The sequence below is a fragment of the Chiloscyllium punctatum genome, chromosome 30 (assembly GCF_047496795.1).
Source record: "Chiloscyllium punctatum isolate Juve2018m chromosome 30, sChiPun1.3, whole genome shotgun sequence".
Taxonomy (NCBI): Eukaryota; Metazoa; Chordata; class Chondrichthyes; order Orectolobiformes; family Hemiscylliidae; genus Chiloscyllium; species Chiloscyllium punctatum.
In genome coordinates this window covers 1,660,082-1,672,945 of record NC_092768.1, presented here as the reverse complement: position 1 = coordinate 1,672,945, position 12,864 = coordinate 1,660,082, and the positions used below count along the sequence as shown (strand labels likewise).

General features: G+C 50.5%; 7 non-coding genes across 7 annotated transcripts; all 7 read right to left on the bottom strand.

Moving 5' to 3' along the window:
* Positions 1 to 1,432: 1,432 nt before the first annotated feature.
* trnad-guc (transfer RNA aspartic acid (anticodon GUC)) lies at positions 1,433 to 1,504 on the bottom strand. Its single transcript has one exon. It is a non-coding gene; the product is annotated as a tRNA-Asp (tRNA).
* Positions 1,505 to 3,243: 1,739 nt separating this feature from the next.
* trnad-guc (transfer RNA aspartic acid (anticodon GUC)) lies at positions 3,244 to 3,315 on the bottom strand. The gene has a single exon. It is a non-coding gene; the product is annotated as a tRNA-Asp (tRNA).
* Positions 3,316 to 5,054: 1,739 nt separating this feature from the next.
* trnad-guc (transfer RNA aspartic acid (anticodon GUC)) lies at positions 5,055 to 5,126 on the bottom strand. The gene has a single exon. It is a non-coding gene; the product is annotated as a tRNA-Asp (tRNA).
* A 1,745-nt stretch (positions 5,127 to 6,871) lies between these two features.
* Positions 6,872 to 6,943, bottom strand: trnad-guc (transfer RNA aspartic acid (anticodon GUC)). The gene has a single exon. It is a non-coding gene; the product is annotated as a tRNA-Asp (tRNA).
* Positions 6,944 to 8,682: 1,739 nt separating this feature from the next.
* trnad-guc (transfer RNA aspartic acid (anticodon GUC)) lies at positions 8,683 to 8,754 on the bottom strand. Its single transcript has one exon. It is a non-coding gene; the product is annotated as a tRNA-Asp (tRNA).
* Positions 8,755 to 10,499: 1,745 nt separating this feature from the next.
* trnad-guc (transfer RNA aspartic acid (anticodon GUC)) lies at positions 10,500 to 10,571 on the bottom strand. Its single transcript has one exon. It is a non-coding gene; the product is annotated as a tRNA-Asp (tRNA).
* A 1,745-nt stretch (positions 10,572 to 12,316) lies between these two features.
* trnad-guc (transfer RNA aspartic acid (anticodon GUC)) lies at positions 12,317 to 12,388 on the bottom strand. Its single transcript has one exon. It is a non-coding gene; the product is annotated as a tRNA-Asp (tRNA).
* Positions 12,389 to 12,864: the final 476 nt, after the last annotated feature.

The window sequence follows — 12,864 nt, the reverse complement described above, 5'->3', positions numbered from 1 at the left end:
CACAAATCCAACAGCCTGGCTTCAATTCCCACTGCCAAATGGACTCAGCACGAAAGCTTCCCTTTTTCAAGCTCGTCCCCTCAGGTTCTACTACCCCCCATCAATCGCTTCCTCATCAGAGAGCAGTGCTCCTGGAGGACGGTGGGGTGACTTTACTGTACGCTGCATCAGATCTCTCAGCCATGCATTTAACATCGAAACGTAGAAATTAAGTGCAGGAGTAGGCCATTCAGCCCTTCAAGTCAGGCAGAATCCGAGGAGCAGGAAAATCAGGATGCTGCCTGACTTGCTTTGCGTTTCCAGCGCCACTCTGATCGAGACTCTGATTTCCAGCAACTGCAGTCCTCACTTGTTCCATTCAGCCCTTCAAGACACCGCCACCGTTCAATGTGATCATGATTGAACATGTAATTTCAGTAAGCACTCCAGCTTCCTCTCCGTACCCCTGGATCCCTTTAGCTGCAAGGTCTACGTCCGGCTCCCTCTTGGAGTGTATCTCACAAACCGGCATAGCCGCATCTTCCTGTGGGAGACAAGTCCACAGGTTCACCACTCTCTGAGAGAAAAAATCTTCCTGGATCGCTTGCCCTTCGTTCGGAGACTGTGAGCCCTGGTTCTGGACGTCCCCAACATTGGGAACCGGTGAACTTTTGCTGGGATCCCTCAGTACCAAGCATGGATCTGCACGGGTTTCTCTTCAGAAGGGTCAGTGTGAATGGCCTGCTTCCACACTGTGGTGCTCCTATGATGCCAACAGTGTCGGTTGAGTACCTGCACGTGCTTTCTCAAGCTTGCCTCTGTGTTGACCTTCATGTTAACCCAGGCACTGGGCTTTGTCCTTCTATCGAGAAGAGCAGACGATGCCACTCAGATGACTTTGACTTTCCACTGTGGGTGTAGTACAGTCTGCCAGCAGCAGGGGATGGTGTTGCATCACCTTGATGGCAGGATCGGGTCCAAACTCTGAGGGGTCTGACCCCTTTTTGATTGGAGCGAGGGAGAGGGGGAAAGCTCACATTCATTTGTCGCTACCGGTTGCTTAAAGGTTTTAATTTGCACCCCGTTTGCGTGGGAGTTATATGCCCACTGACGGGACGAAGTGACAACAAAATCAGAGTGGGAAACAGAAATTGCTGGAGCAAGTCAGCATCTGGAGTGGGGGTGGGGGAAGGGGAAGAAAGCAGACAAGGTTTCTGGTCCGGTGAGCCTTCTTGAGGACGGCAGTTTTCATTTGTCGCCGAAAAAGGAGGAAGTCTCAAATGATCATCTCCTTGGTAGATGAAAGGACAAGTTGGCCTGGGAGAGCAGAATTGAGAGTATCGTAGGTTTTGTTTGTTGACAAGAGCAGACCGCTCGGCCCTGGGAACGCATGGGACTTGAAATCGGCACTCCTGCATTGAGATATGGAGCTGGCCTCTCAAAATGCCGCAGACTCCCCGGCGGGGAATTGAACCCCGGTCTCCCGCGTGACAGGCGGGGATACTAACCACTATACTACCGAGGATTGGGCGACAGCGCACTCTGTCGCATCCGTATTAGGTAGAATGTTCTTATGTGAAATTTGGATTTTGTTGTCAATTTGAGTTCTCCTTTAGATCATCTTCTACCTCTGTGGAGATGATTAAGAGAATAGTTATTGTTGTTTTCATGTTTTATTATTCGACTATCTATCTTTCAAGTAATCCGCCGCTGCTGCTGCTGTAAAACAGCCTTTTCGTTGTGCCCTGCCGTCTGCGTTAAACTTCGTCTGCTGCTGATCCACGCGCGCTCTCCCATTACCTGCTTCTAACAAACTGATTTGTGTACGACAGCACAAATCCAACAGCCTGGCTTCAATTCCCACTGCCAAATGGACTCAGCACGAAAGCTTCCCTTTTTCAAGCTCGTCCCCTCAGGTTCTACTACCCCCCATCAATCGCTTCCTCATCAGAGAGCAGTGCTCCTGGAGGACGGTGGGGTGACTTTACTGTACGCTGCATCAGATCTCTCAGCCATGCATTTAACATCGAAACGTAGAAATTAAGTGCAGGAGTAGGCCATTCAGCCCTTCAAGTCAGGCAGAATCCGAGGAGCAGGAAAATCAGGATGCTGCCTGACTTGCTTTGCGTTTCCAGCGCCACTCTGATCGAGACTCGGATTTCCAGCAACTGCAGTCCTCACTTGTTCCATTCAGCCCTTCAAGACACCGCCACCGTTCAATGTGATCATGATTGAACATGTAATTTCAGTAAGCACTCCAGCTTCCTCTCCGTACCCCTGGATCCCTTTAGCTGCAAGGTCTACGTCCGGCTCCCTCTTGGAGTGTATCTCACAAACCGGCATAGCCGCATCTTCCTGTGGGAGACAAGTCCACAGGTTCACCACTCTCTGAGAGAAAAAATCTTCCTGGATCGCTTGCCCTTCGTTCGGAGACTGTGAGCCCTGGTTCTGGACGTCCCCAACATTGGGAACCGGTGAACTTTTGCTGGGATCCCTCAGTACCAAGCATGGATCTGCACGGGTTTCTCTTCAGAAGGGTCAGTGTGAATGGCCTGCTTCCACACTGTGGTGCTCCTATGATGCCAACAGTGTCGGTTGAGTACCTGCACGTGCTTTCTCAAGCTTGCCTCTGTGTTGACCTTCATGTTAACCCAGGCACTGGGCTTTGTCCTTCTATCGAGAAGAGCAGACGATGCCACTCAGATGACTTTGACTTTCCACTGTGGGTGTAGTACAGTCTGCCAGCAGCAGGGGATGGTGTTGCATCACCTTGATGGCAGGATCGGGTCCAAACTCTGAGGGGTCTGACCCCTTTTTGATTGGAGCGAGGGAGAGGGGGAAAGCTCACATTCATTTGTCGCTACCGGTTGCTTAAAGGTTTTAATTTGCACCCCGTTTGCGTGGGAGTTATATGCCCACTGACGGGACGAAGTGACAACAAAATCAGAGTGGGAAACAGAAATTGCTGGAGCAAGTCAGCATCTGGAGTGGGGGTGGGGGAAGGGGAAGAAAGCAGACAAGGTTTCTGGTCCGGTGAGCCTTCTTGAGGACGGCAGTTTTCATTTGTCGCCGAAAAAGGAGGAAGTCTCAAATGATCATCTCCTTGGTAGATGAAAGGACAAGTTGGCCTGGGAGAGCAGAATTGAGAGTATCGTAGGTTTTGTTTGTTGACAAGAGCAGACCGCTCGGCCCTGGGAACGCATGGGACTTGAAATCGGCACTCCTGCATTGAGATATGGAGCTGGCCTCTCAAAATGCCGCAGACTCCCCGGCGGGGAATTGAACCCCGGTCTCCCGCGTGACAGGCGGGGATACTAACCACTATACTACCGAGGATTGGGCGACAGCGCACTCTGTCGCATCCGTATTAGGTAGAATGTTCTTATGTGAAATTTGGATTTTGTTGTCAATTTGAGTTGTCCTTTAGATCATCTTCTACCTCTGTGGAGATGATTAAGAGAATAGTTATTGTTGTTTTCATGTTTTATTATTCGACTATCTATCTTTCAAGTAATCCGCCGCTGCTGCTGCTGTAAAACAGCCTTTTCGTTGTGCCCTGCCGTCTGCGTTAAACTTCGTCTGCTGCTGATCCACGCGCGCTCTCCCATTACCTGCTTCTAACAAACTGATTTGTGTACGACAGCACAAATCCAACAGCCTGGCTTCAATTCCCACTGCCAAATGGACTCAGCACGAAAGCTTCCCTTTTTCAAGCTCGTCCCCTCAGGTTCTACTACCCCCCATCAATCGCTTCCTCATCAGAGAGCAGTGCTCCTGGAGGACGGTGGGGTGACTTTACTGTACGCTGCATCAGATCTCTCAGCCATGCATTTAACATCGAAACGTAGAAATTAAGTGCAGGAGTAGGCCATTCAGCCCTTCAAGTCAGGCAGAATCCGAGGAGCAGGAAAATCAGGATGCTGCCTGACTTGCTTTGCGTTTCCAGCGCCACTCTGATCGAGACTCGGATTTCCAGCAACTGCAGTCCTCACTTGTTCCATTCAGCCCTTCAAGACACCGCCACCGTTCAATGTGATCATGATTGAACATGTAATTTCAGTAAGCACTCCAGCTTCCTCTCCGTACCCCTGGATCCCTTTAGCTGCAAGGTCTACGTCCGGCTCCCTCTTGGAGTGTATCTCACAAACCGGCATAGCCGCATCTTCCTGTGGGAGACAAGTCCACAGGTTCACCACTCTCTGAGAGAAAAAATCTTCCTGGATCGCTTGCCCTTCGTTCGGAGACTGTGAGCCCTGGTTCTGGACGTCCCCAACATTGGGAACCGGTGAACTTTTGCTGGGATCCCTCAGTACCAAGCATGGATCTGCACGGGTTTCTCTTCAGAAGGGTCAGTGTGAATGGCCTGCTTCCACACTGTGGTGCTCCTATGATGCCAACAGTGTCGGTTGAGTACCTGCACGTGCTTTCTCAAGCTTGCCTCTGTGTTGACCTTCATGTTAACCCAGGCACTGGGCTTTGTCCTTCTATCGAGAAGAGCAGACGATGCCACTCAGATGACTTTGACTTTCCACTGTGGGTGTAGTACAGTCTGCCAGCAGCAGGGGATGGTGTTGCATCACCTTGATGGCAGGATCGGGTCCAAACTCTGAGGGGTCTGACCCCTTTTTGATTGGAGCGAGGGAGAGGGGGAAAGCTCACATTCATTTGTCGCTACCGGTTGCTTAAAGGTTTTAATTTGCACCCCGTTTGCGTGGGAGTTATATGCCCACTGACGGGACGAAGTGACAACAAAATCAGAGTGGGAAACAGAAATTGCTGGAGCAAGTCAGCATCTGGAGTGGGGGTGGGGGAAGGGGAAGAAAGCAGACAAGGTTTCTGGTCCGGTGAGCCTTCTTGAGGACGGCAGTTTTCATTTGTCGCCGAAAAAGGAGGAAGTCTCAAATGATCATCTCCTTGGTAGATGAAAGGACAAGTTGGCCTGGGAGAGCAGAATTGAGAGTATCGTAGGTTTTGTTTGTTGACAAGAGCAGACCGCTCGGCCCTGGGAACGCATGGGACTTGAAATCGGCACTCCTGCATTGAGATATGGAGCTGGCCTCTCAAAATGCCGCAGACTCCCCGGCGGGGAATTGAACCCCGGTCTCCCGCGTGACAGGCGGGGATACTAACCACTATACTACCGAGGATTGGGCGACAGCGCACTCTGTCGCATCCGTATTAGGTAGAATGTTCTTATGTGAAATTTGGATTTTGTTGTCAATTTGAGTTCTCCTTTAGATCATCTTCTACCTCTGTGGAGATGATTAAGAGAATAGTTATTGTTGTTTTCATGTTTTATTATTCGACTATCTATCTTTCAAGTAATCCGCCGCTGCTGCTGCTGCTGCTGTAAAACAGCCTTTTCGTTGTGCCCTGCCGTCTGCGTTAAACTTCGTCTGCTGCTGATCCACGCGCGCTCTCCCATTACCTGCTTCTAACAAACTGATTTGTGTACGACAGCACAAATCCAACAGCCTGGCTTCAATTCCCACTGCCAAATGGACTCAGCACGAAAGCTTCCCTTTTTCAAGCTCGTCCCCTCAGGTTCTACTACCCCCCATCAATCGCTTCCTCATCAGAGAGCAGTGCTCCTGGAGGACGGTGGGGTGACTTTACTGTACGCTGCATCAGATCTCTCAGCCATGCATTTAACATCGAAACGTAGAAATTAAGTGCAGGAGTAGGCCATTCAGCCCTTCAAGTCAGGCAGAATCCGAGGAGCAGGAAAATCAGGATGCTGCCTGACTTGCTTTGCGTTTCCAGCGCCACTCTGATCGAGACTCGGATTTCCAGCAACTGCAGTCCTCACTTGTTCCATTCAGCCCTTCAAGACACCGCCACCGTTCAATGTGATCATGATTGAACATGTAATTTCAGTAAGCACTCCAGCTTCCTCTCCGTACCCCTGGATCCCTTTAGCTGCAAGGTCTACGTCCGGCTCCCTCTTGGAGTGTATCTCACAAACCGGCATAGCCGCATCTTCCTGTGGGAGACAAGTCCACAGGTTCACCACTCTCTGAGAGAAAAAATCTTCCTGGATCGCTTGCCCTTCGTTCGGAGACTGTGAGCCCTGGTTCTGGACGTCCCCAACATTGGGAACCGGTGAACTTTTGCTGGGATCCCTCAGTACCAAGCATGGATCTGCACGGGTTTCTCTTCAGAAGGGTCAGTGTGAATGGCCTGCTTCCACACTGTGGTGCTCCTATGATGCCAACAGTGTCGGTTGAGTACCTGCACGTGCTTTCTCAAGCTTGCCTCTGTGTTGACCTTCATGTTAACCCAGGCACTGGGCTTTGTCCTTCTATCGAGAAGAGCAGACGATGCCACTCAGATGACTTTGACTTTCCACTGTGGGTGTAGTACAGTCTGCCAGCAGCAGGGGATGGTGTTGCATCACCTTGATGGCAGGATCGGGTCCAAACTCTGAGGGGTCTGACCCCTTTTTGATTGGAGCGAGGGAGAGGGGGAAAGCTCACATTCATTTGTCGCTACCGGTTGCTTAAAGGTTTTAATTTGCACCCCGTTTGCGTGGGAGTTATATGCCCACTGACGGGACGAAGTGACAACAAAATCAGAGTGGGAAACAGAAATTGCTGGAGCAAGTCAGCATCTGGAGTGGGGGTGGGGGAAGGGGAAGAAAGCAGACAAGGTTTCTGGTCCGGTGAGCCTTCTTGAGGACGGCAGTTTTCATTTGTCGCCGAAAAAGGAGGAAGTCTCAAATGATCATCTCCTTGGTAGATGAAAGGACAAGTTGGCCTGGGAGAGCAGAATTGAGAGTATCGTAGGTTTTGTTTGTTGACAAGAGCAGACCGCTCGGCCCTGGGAACGCATGGGACTTGAAATCGGCACTCCTGCATTGAGATATGGAGCTGGCCTCTCAAAATGCCGCAGACTCCCCGGCGGGGAATTGAACCCCGGTCTCCCGCGTGACAGGCGGGGATACTAACCACTATACTACCGAGGATTGGGCGACAGCGCACTCTGTCGCATCCGTATTAGGTAGAATGTTCTTATGTGAAATTTGGATTTTGTTGTCAATTTGAGTTCTCCTTTAGATCATCTTCTACCTCTGTGGAGATGATTAAGAGAATAGTTATTGTTGTTTTCATGTTTTATTATTCGACTATCTATCTTTCAAGTAATCCGCCGCTGCTGCTGCTGTAAAACAGCCTTTTCGTTGTGCCCTGCCGTCTGCGTTAAACTTCGTCTGCTGCTGATCCACGCGCGCTCTCCCATTACCTGCTTCTAACAAACTGATTTGTGTACGACAGCACAAATCCAACAGCCTGGCTTCAATTCCCACTGCCAAATGGACTCAGCACGAAAGCTTCCCTTTTTCAAGCTCGTCCCCTCAGGTTCTACTACCCCCCATCAATCGCTTCCTCATCAGAGAGCAGTGCTCCTGGAGGACGGTGGGGTGACTTTACTGTACGCTGCATCAGATCTCTCAGCCATGCATTTAACATCGAAACGTAGAAATTAAGTGCAGGAGTAGGCCATTCAGCCCTTCAAGTCAGGCAGAATCCGAGGAGCAGGAAAATCAGGATGCTGCCTGACTTGCTTTGCGTTTCCAGCGCCACTCTGATCGAGACTCGGATTTCCAGCAACTGCAGTCCTCACTTGTTCCATTCAGCCCTTCAAGACACCGCCACCGTTCAATGTGATCATGATTGAACATGTAATTTCAGTAAGCACTCCAGCTTCCTCTCCGTACCCCTGGATCCCTTTAGCTGCAAGGTCTACGTCCGGCTCCCTCTTGGAGTGTATCTCACAAACCGGCATAGCCGCATCTTCCTGTGGGAGACAAGTCCACAGGTTCACCACTCTCTGAGAGAAAAAATCTTCCTGGATCGCTTGCCCTTCGTTCGGAGACTGTGAGCCCTGGTTCTGGACGTCCCCAACATTGGGAACCGGTGAACTTTTGCTGGGATCCCTCAGTACCAAGCATGGATCTGCACGGGTTTCTCTTCAGAAGGGTCAGTGTGAATGGCCTGCTTCCACACTGTGGTGCTCCTATGATGCCAACAGTGTCGGTTGAGTACCTGCACGTGCTTTCTCAAGCTTGCCTCTGTGTTGACCTTCATGTTAACCCAGGCACTGGGCTTTGTCCTTCTATCGAGAAGAGCAGACGATGCCACTCAGATGACTTTGACTTTCCACTGTGGGTGTAGTACAGTCTGCCAGCAGCAGGGGATGGTGTTGCATCACCTTGATGGCAGGATCGGGTCCAAACTCTGAGGGGTCTGACCCCTTTTTGATTGGAGCGAGGGAGAGGGGGAAAGCTCACATTCATTTGTCGCTACCGGTTGCTTAAAGGTTTTAATTTGCACCCCGTTTGCGTGGGAGTTATATGCCCACTGACGGGACGAAGTGACAACAAAATCAGAGTGGGAAACAGAAATTGCTGGAGCAAGTCAGCATCTGGAGTGGGGGTGGGGGAAGGGGAAGAAAGCAGACAAGGTTTCTGGTCCGGTGAGCCTTCTTGAGGACGGCAGTTTTCATTTGTCGCCGAAAAAGGAGGAAGTCTCAAATGATCATCTCCTTGGTAGATGAAAGGACAAGTTGGCCTGGGAGAGCAGAATTGAGAGTATCGTAGGTTTTGTTTGTTGACAAGAGCAGACCGCTCGGCCCTGGGAACGCATGGGACTTGAAATCGGCACTCCTGCATTGAGATATGGAGCTGGCCTCTCAAAATGCCGCAGACTCCCCGGCGGGGAATTGAACCCCGGTCTCCCGCGTGACAGGCGGGGATACTAACCACTATACTACCGAGGATTGGGCGACAGCGCACTCTGTCGCATCCGTATTAGGTAGAATGTTCTTATGTGAAATTTGGATTTTGTTGTCAATTTGAGTTCTCCTTTAGATCATCTTCTACCTCTGTGGAGATGATTAAGAGAATAGTTATTGTTGTTTTCATGTTTTATTATTCGACTATCTATCTTTCAAGTAATCCGCCGCTGCTGCTGCTGCTGCTGTAAAACAGCCTTTTCGTTGTGCCCTGCCGTCTGCGTTAAACTTCGTCTGCTGCTGATCCACGCGCGCTCTCCCATTACCTGCTTCTAACAAACTGATTTGTGTACGACAGCACAAATCCAACAGCCTGGCTTCAATTCCCACTGCCAAATGGACTCAGCACGAAAGCTTCCCTTTTTCAAGCTCGTCCCCTCAGGTTCTACTACCCCCCATCAATCGCTTCCTCATCAGAGAGCAGTGCTCCTGGAGGACGGTGGGGTGACTTTACTGTACGCTGCATCAGATCTCTCAGCCATGCATTTAACATCGAAACGTAGAAATTAAGTGCAGGAGTAGGCCATTCAGCCCTTCAAGTCAGGCAGAATCCGAGGAGCAGGAAAATCAGGATGCTGCCTGACTTGCTTTGCGTTTCCAGCGCCACTCTGATCGAGACTCGGATTTCCAGCAACTGCAGTCCTCACTTGTTCCATTCAGCCCTTCAAGACACCGCCACCGTTCAATGTGATCATGATTGAACATGTAATTTCAGTAAGCACTCCAGCTTCCTCTCCGTACCCCTGGATCCCTTTAGCTGCAAGGTCTACGTCCGGCTCCCTCTTGGAGTGTATCTCACAAACCGGCATAGCCGCATCTTCCTGTGGGAGACAAGTCCACAGGTTCACCACTCTCTGAGAGAAAAAATCTTCCTGGATCGCTTGCCCTTCGTTCGGAGACTGTGAGCCCTGGTTCTGGACGTCCCCAACATTGGGAACCGGTGAACTTTTGCTGGGATCCCTCAGTACCAAGCATGGATCTGCACGGGTTTCTCTTCAGAAGGGTCAGTGTGAATGGCCTGCTTCCACACTGTGGTGCTCCTATGATGCCAACAGTGTCGGTTGAGTACCTGCACGTGCTTTCTCAAGCTTGCCTCTGTGTTGACCTTCATGTTAACCCAGGCACTGGGCTTTGTCCTTCTATCGAGAAGAGCAGACGATGCCACTCAGATGACTTTGACTTTCCACTGTGGGTGTAGTACAGTCTGCCAGCAGCAGGGGATGGTGTTGCATCACCTTGATGGCAGGATCGGGTCCAAACTCTGAGGGGTCTGACCCCTTTTTGATTGGAGCGAGGGAGAGGGGGAAAGCTCACATTCATTTGTCGCTACCGGTTGCTTAAAGGTTTTAATTTGCACCCCGTTTGCGTGGGAGTTATATGCCCACTGACGGGACGAAGTGACAACAAAATCAGAGTGGGAAACAGAAATTGCTGGAGCAAGTCAGCATCTGGAGTGGGGGTGGGGGAAGGGGAAGAAAGCAGACAAGGTTTCTGGTCCGGTGAGCCTTCTTGAGGACGGCAGTTTTCATTTGTCGCCGAAAAAGGAGGAAGTCTCAAATGATCATCTCCTTGGTAGATGAAAGGACAAGTTGGCCTGGGAGAGCAGAATTGAGAGTATCGTAGGTTTTGTTTGTTGACAAGAGCAGACCGCTCGGCCCTGGGAACGCATGGGACTTGAAATCGGCACTCCTGCATTGAGATATGGAGCTGGCCTCTCAAAATGCCGCAGACTCCCCGGCGGGGAATTGAACCCCGGTCTCCCGCGTGACAGGCGGGGATACTAACCACTATACTACCGAGGATTGGGCGACAGCGCACTCTGTCGCATCCGTATTAGGTAGAATGTTCTTATGTGAAATTTGGATTTTGTTGTCAATTTGAGTTCTCCTTTAGATCATCTTCTACCTCTGTGGAGATGATTAAGAGAATAGTTATTGTTGTTTTCATGTTTTATTATTCGACTATCTATCTTTCAAGTAATCCGCCGCTGCTGCTGCTGCTGCTGTAAAACAGCCTTTTCGTTGTGCCCTGCCGTCTGCGTTAAACTTCGTCTGCTGCTGATCCACGCGCGCTCTCCCATTACCTGCTTCTAACAAACTGATTTGTGTACGACAGCACAAATCCAACAGCCTGGCTTCAATTCCCACTGCCAAATGGACTCAGCACGAAAGCTTCCCTTTTTCAAGCTCGTCCCCTCAGGTTCTACTACCCCCCATCAATCGCTTCCTCATCAGAGAGCAGTGCTCCTGGAGGACGGTGGGGTGACTTTACTGTACGCTGCATCAGATCTCTCAGCCATGCATTTAACATCGAAACGTAGAAATTAAGTGCAGGAGTAGGCCATTCAGCCCTTCAAGTCAGGCAGAATCCGAGGAGCAGGAAAATCAGGATGCTGCCTGACTTGCTTTGCGTTTCCAGCGCCACTCTGATCGAGACTCGGATTTCCAGCAACTGCAGTCCTCACTTGTTCCATTCAGCCCTTCAAGACACCGCCACCGTTCAATGTGATCATGATTGAACATGTAATTTCAGTAAGCACTCCAGCTTCCTCTCCGTACCCCTGGATCCCTTTAGCTGCAAGGTCTACGTCCGGCTCCCTCTTGGAGTGTATCTCACAAACCGGCATAGCCGCATCTTCCTGTGGGAGACAAGTCCACAGGTTCACCACTCTCTGAGAGAAAAAATCTTCCTGGATCGCTTGCCCTTCGTTCGGAGACTGTGAGCCCTGGTTCTGGACGTCCCCAACATTGGGAACCGGTGAACTTTTGCTGGGATCCCTCAGTACCAAGCATGGATCTGCACGGGTTTCTCTTCAGAAGGGTCAGTGTGAATGGCCTGCTTCCACACTGTGGTGCTCCTATGATGCCAACAGTGTCGGTTGAGTACCTGCACGTGCTTTCTCAAGCTTGCCTCTGTGTTGACCTTCATGTTAACCCAGGCACTGGGCTTTGTCCTTCTATCGAGAAGAGCAGACGATGCCACTCAGATGACTTTGACTTTCCACTGTGGGTGTAGTACAGTCTGCCAGCAGCAGGGGATGGTGTTGCATCACCTTGATGGCAGGATCGGGTCCAAACTCTGAGGGGTCTGACCCCTTTTTGATTGGAGCGAGGGAGAGGGGGAAAGCTCACATTCATTTGTCGCTACCGGTTGCTTAAAGGTTTTAATTTGCACCCCGTTTGCGTGGGAGTTATATGCCCACTGACGGGACGAAGTGACAACAAAATCAGAGTGGGAAACAGAAATTGCTGGAGCAAGTCAGCATCTGGAGTGGGGGTGGGGGAAGGGGAAGAAAGCAGACAAGGTTTCTGGTCCGGTGAGCCTTCTTGAGGACGGCAGTTTTCATTTGTCGCCGAAAAAGGAGGAAGTCTCAAATGATCATCTCCTTGGTAGATGAAAGGACAAGTTGGCCTGGGAGAGCAGAATTGAGAGTATCGTAGGTTTTGTTTGTTGACAAGAGCAGACCGCTCGGCCCTGGGAACGCATGGGACTTGAAATCGGCACTCCTGCATTGAGATATGGAGCTGGCCTCTCAAAATGCCGCAGACTCCCCGGCGGGGAATTGAACCCCGGTCTCCCGCGTGACAGGCGGGGATACTAACCACTATACTACCGAGGATTGGGCGACAGCGCACTCTGTCGCATCCGTATTAGGTAGAATGTTCTTATGTGAAATTTGGATTTTGTTGTCAATTTGAGTTCTCCTTTAGATCATCTTCTACCTCTGTGGAGATGATTAAGAGAATAGTTATTGTTGTTTTCATGTTTTATTATTCGACTATCTATCTTTCAAGTAATCCGCCGCTGCTGCTGCTGCTGCTGTAAAACAGCCTTTTCGTTGTGCCCTGCCGTCTGCGTTAAACTTCGTCTGCTGCTGATCCACGCGCGCTCTCCCATTACCTGCTTCTAACAAACTGATTTGTGTACGACAGCACAAATCCAACAGCCTGGCTTCAATTCCCACTGCCAAATGGACTCAGCACGAAAGCTTCCCTTTTTCAAGCTCGTCCCCTCAGGTTCTACTACCCCCCATCAATCGCTTCCTCATCAGAGAGCAGTGCTCCTGGAGGACGGTGGGGTGACTTTACTGTACGC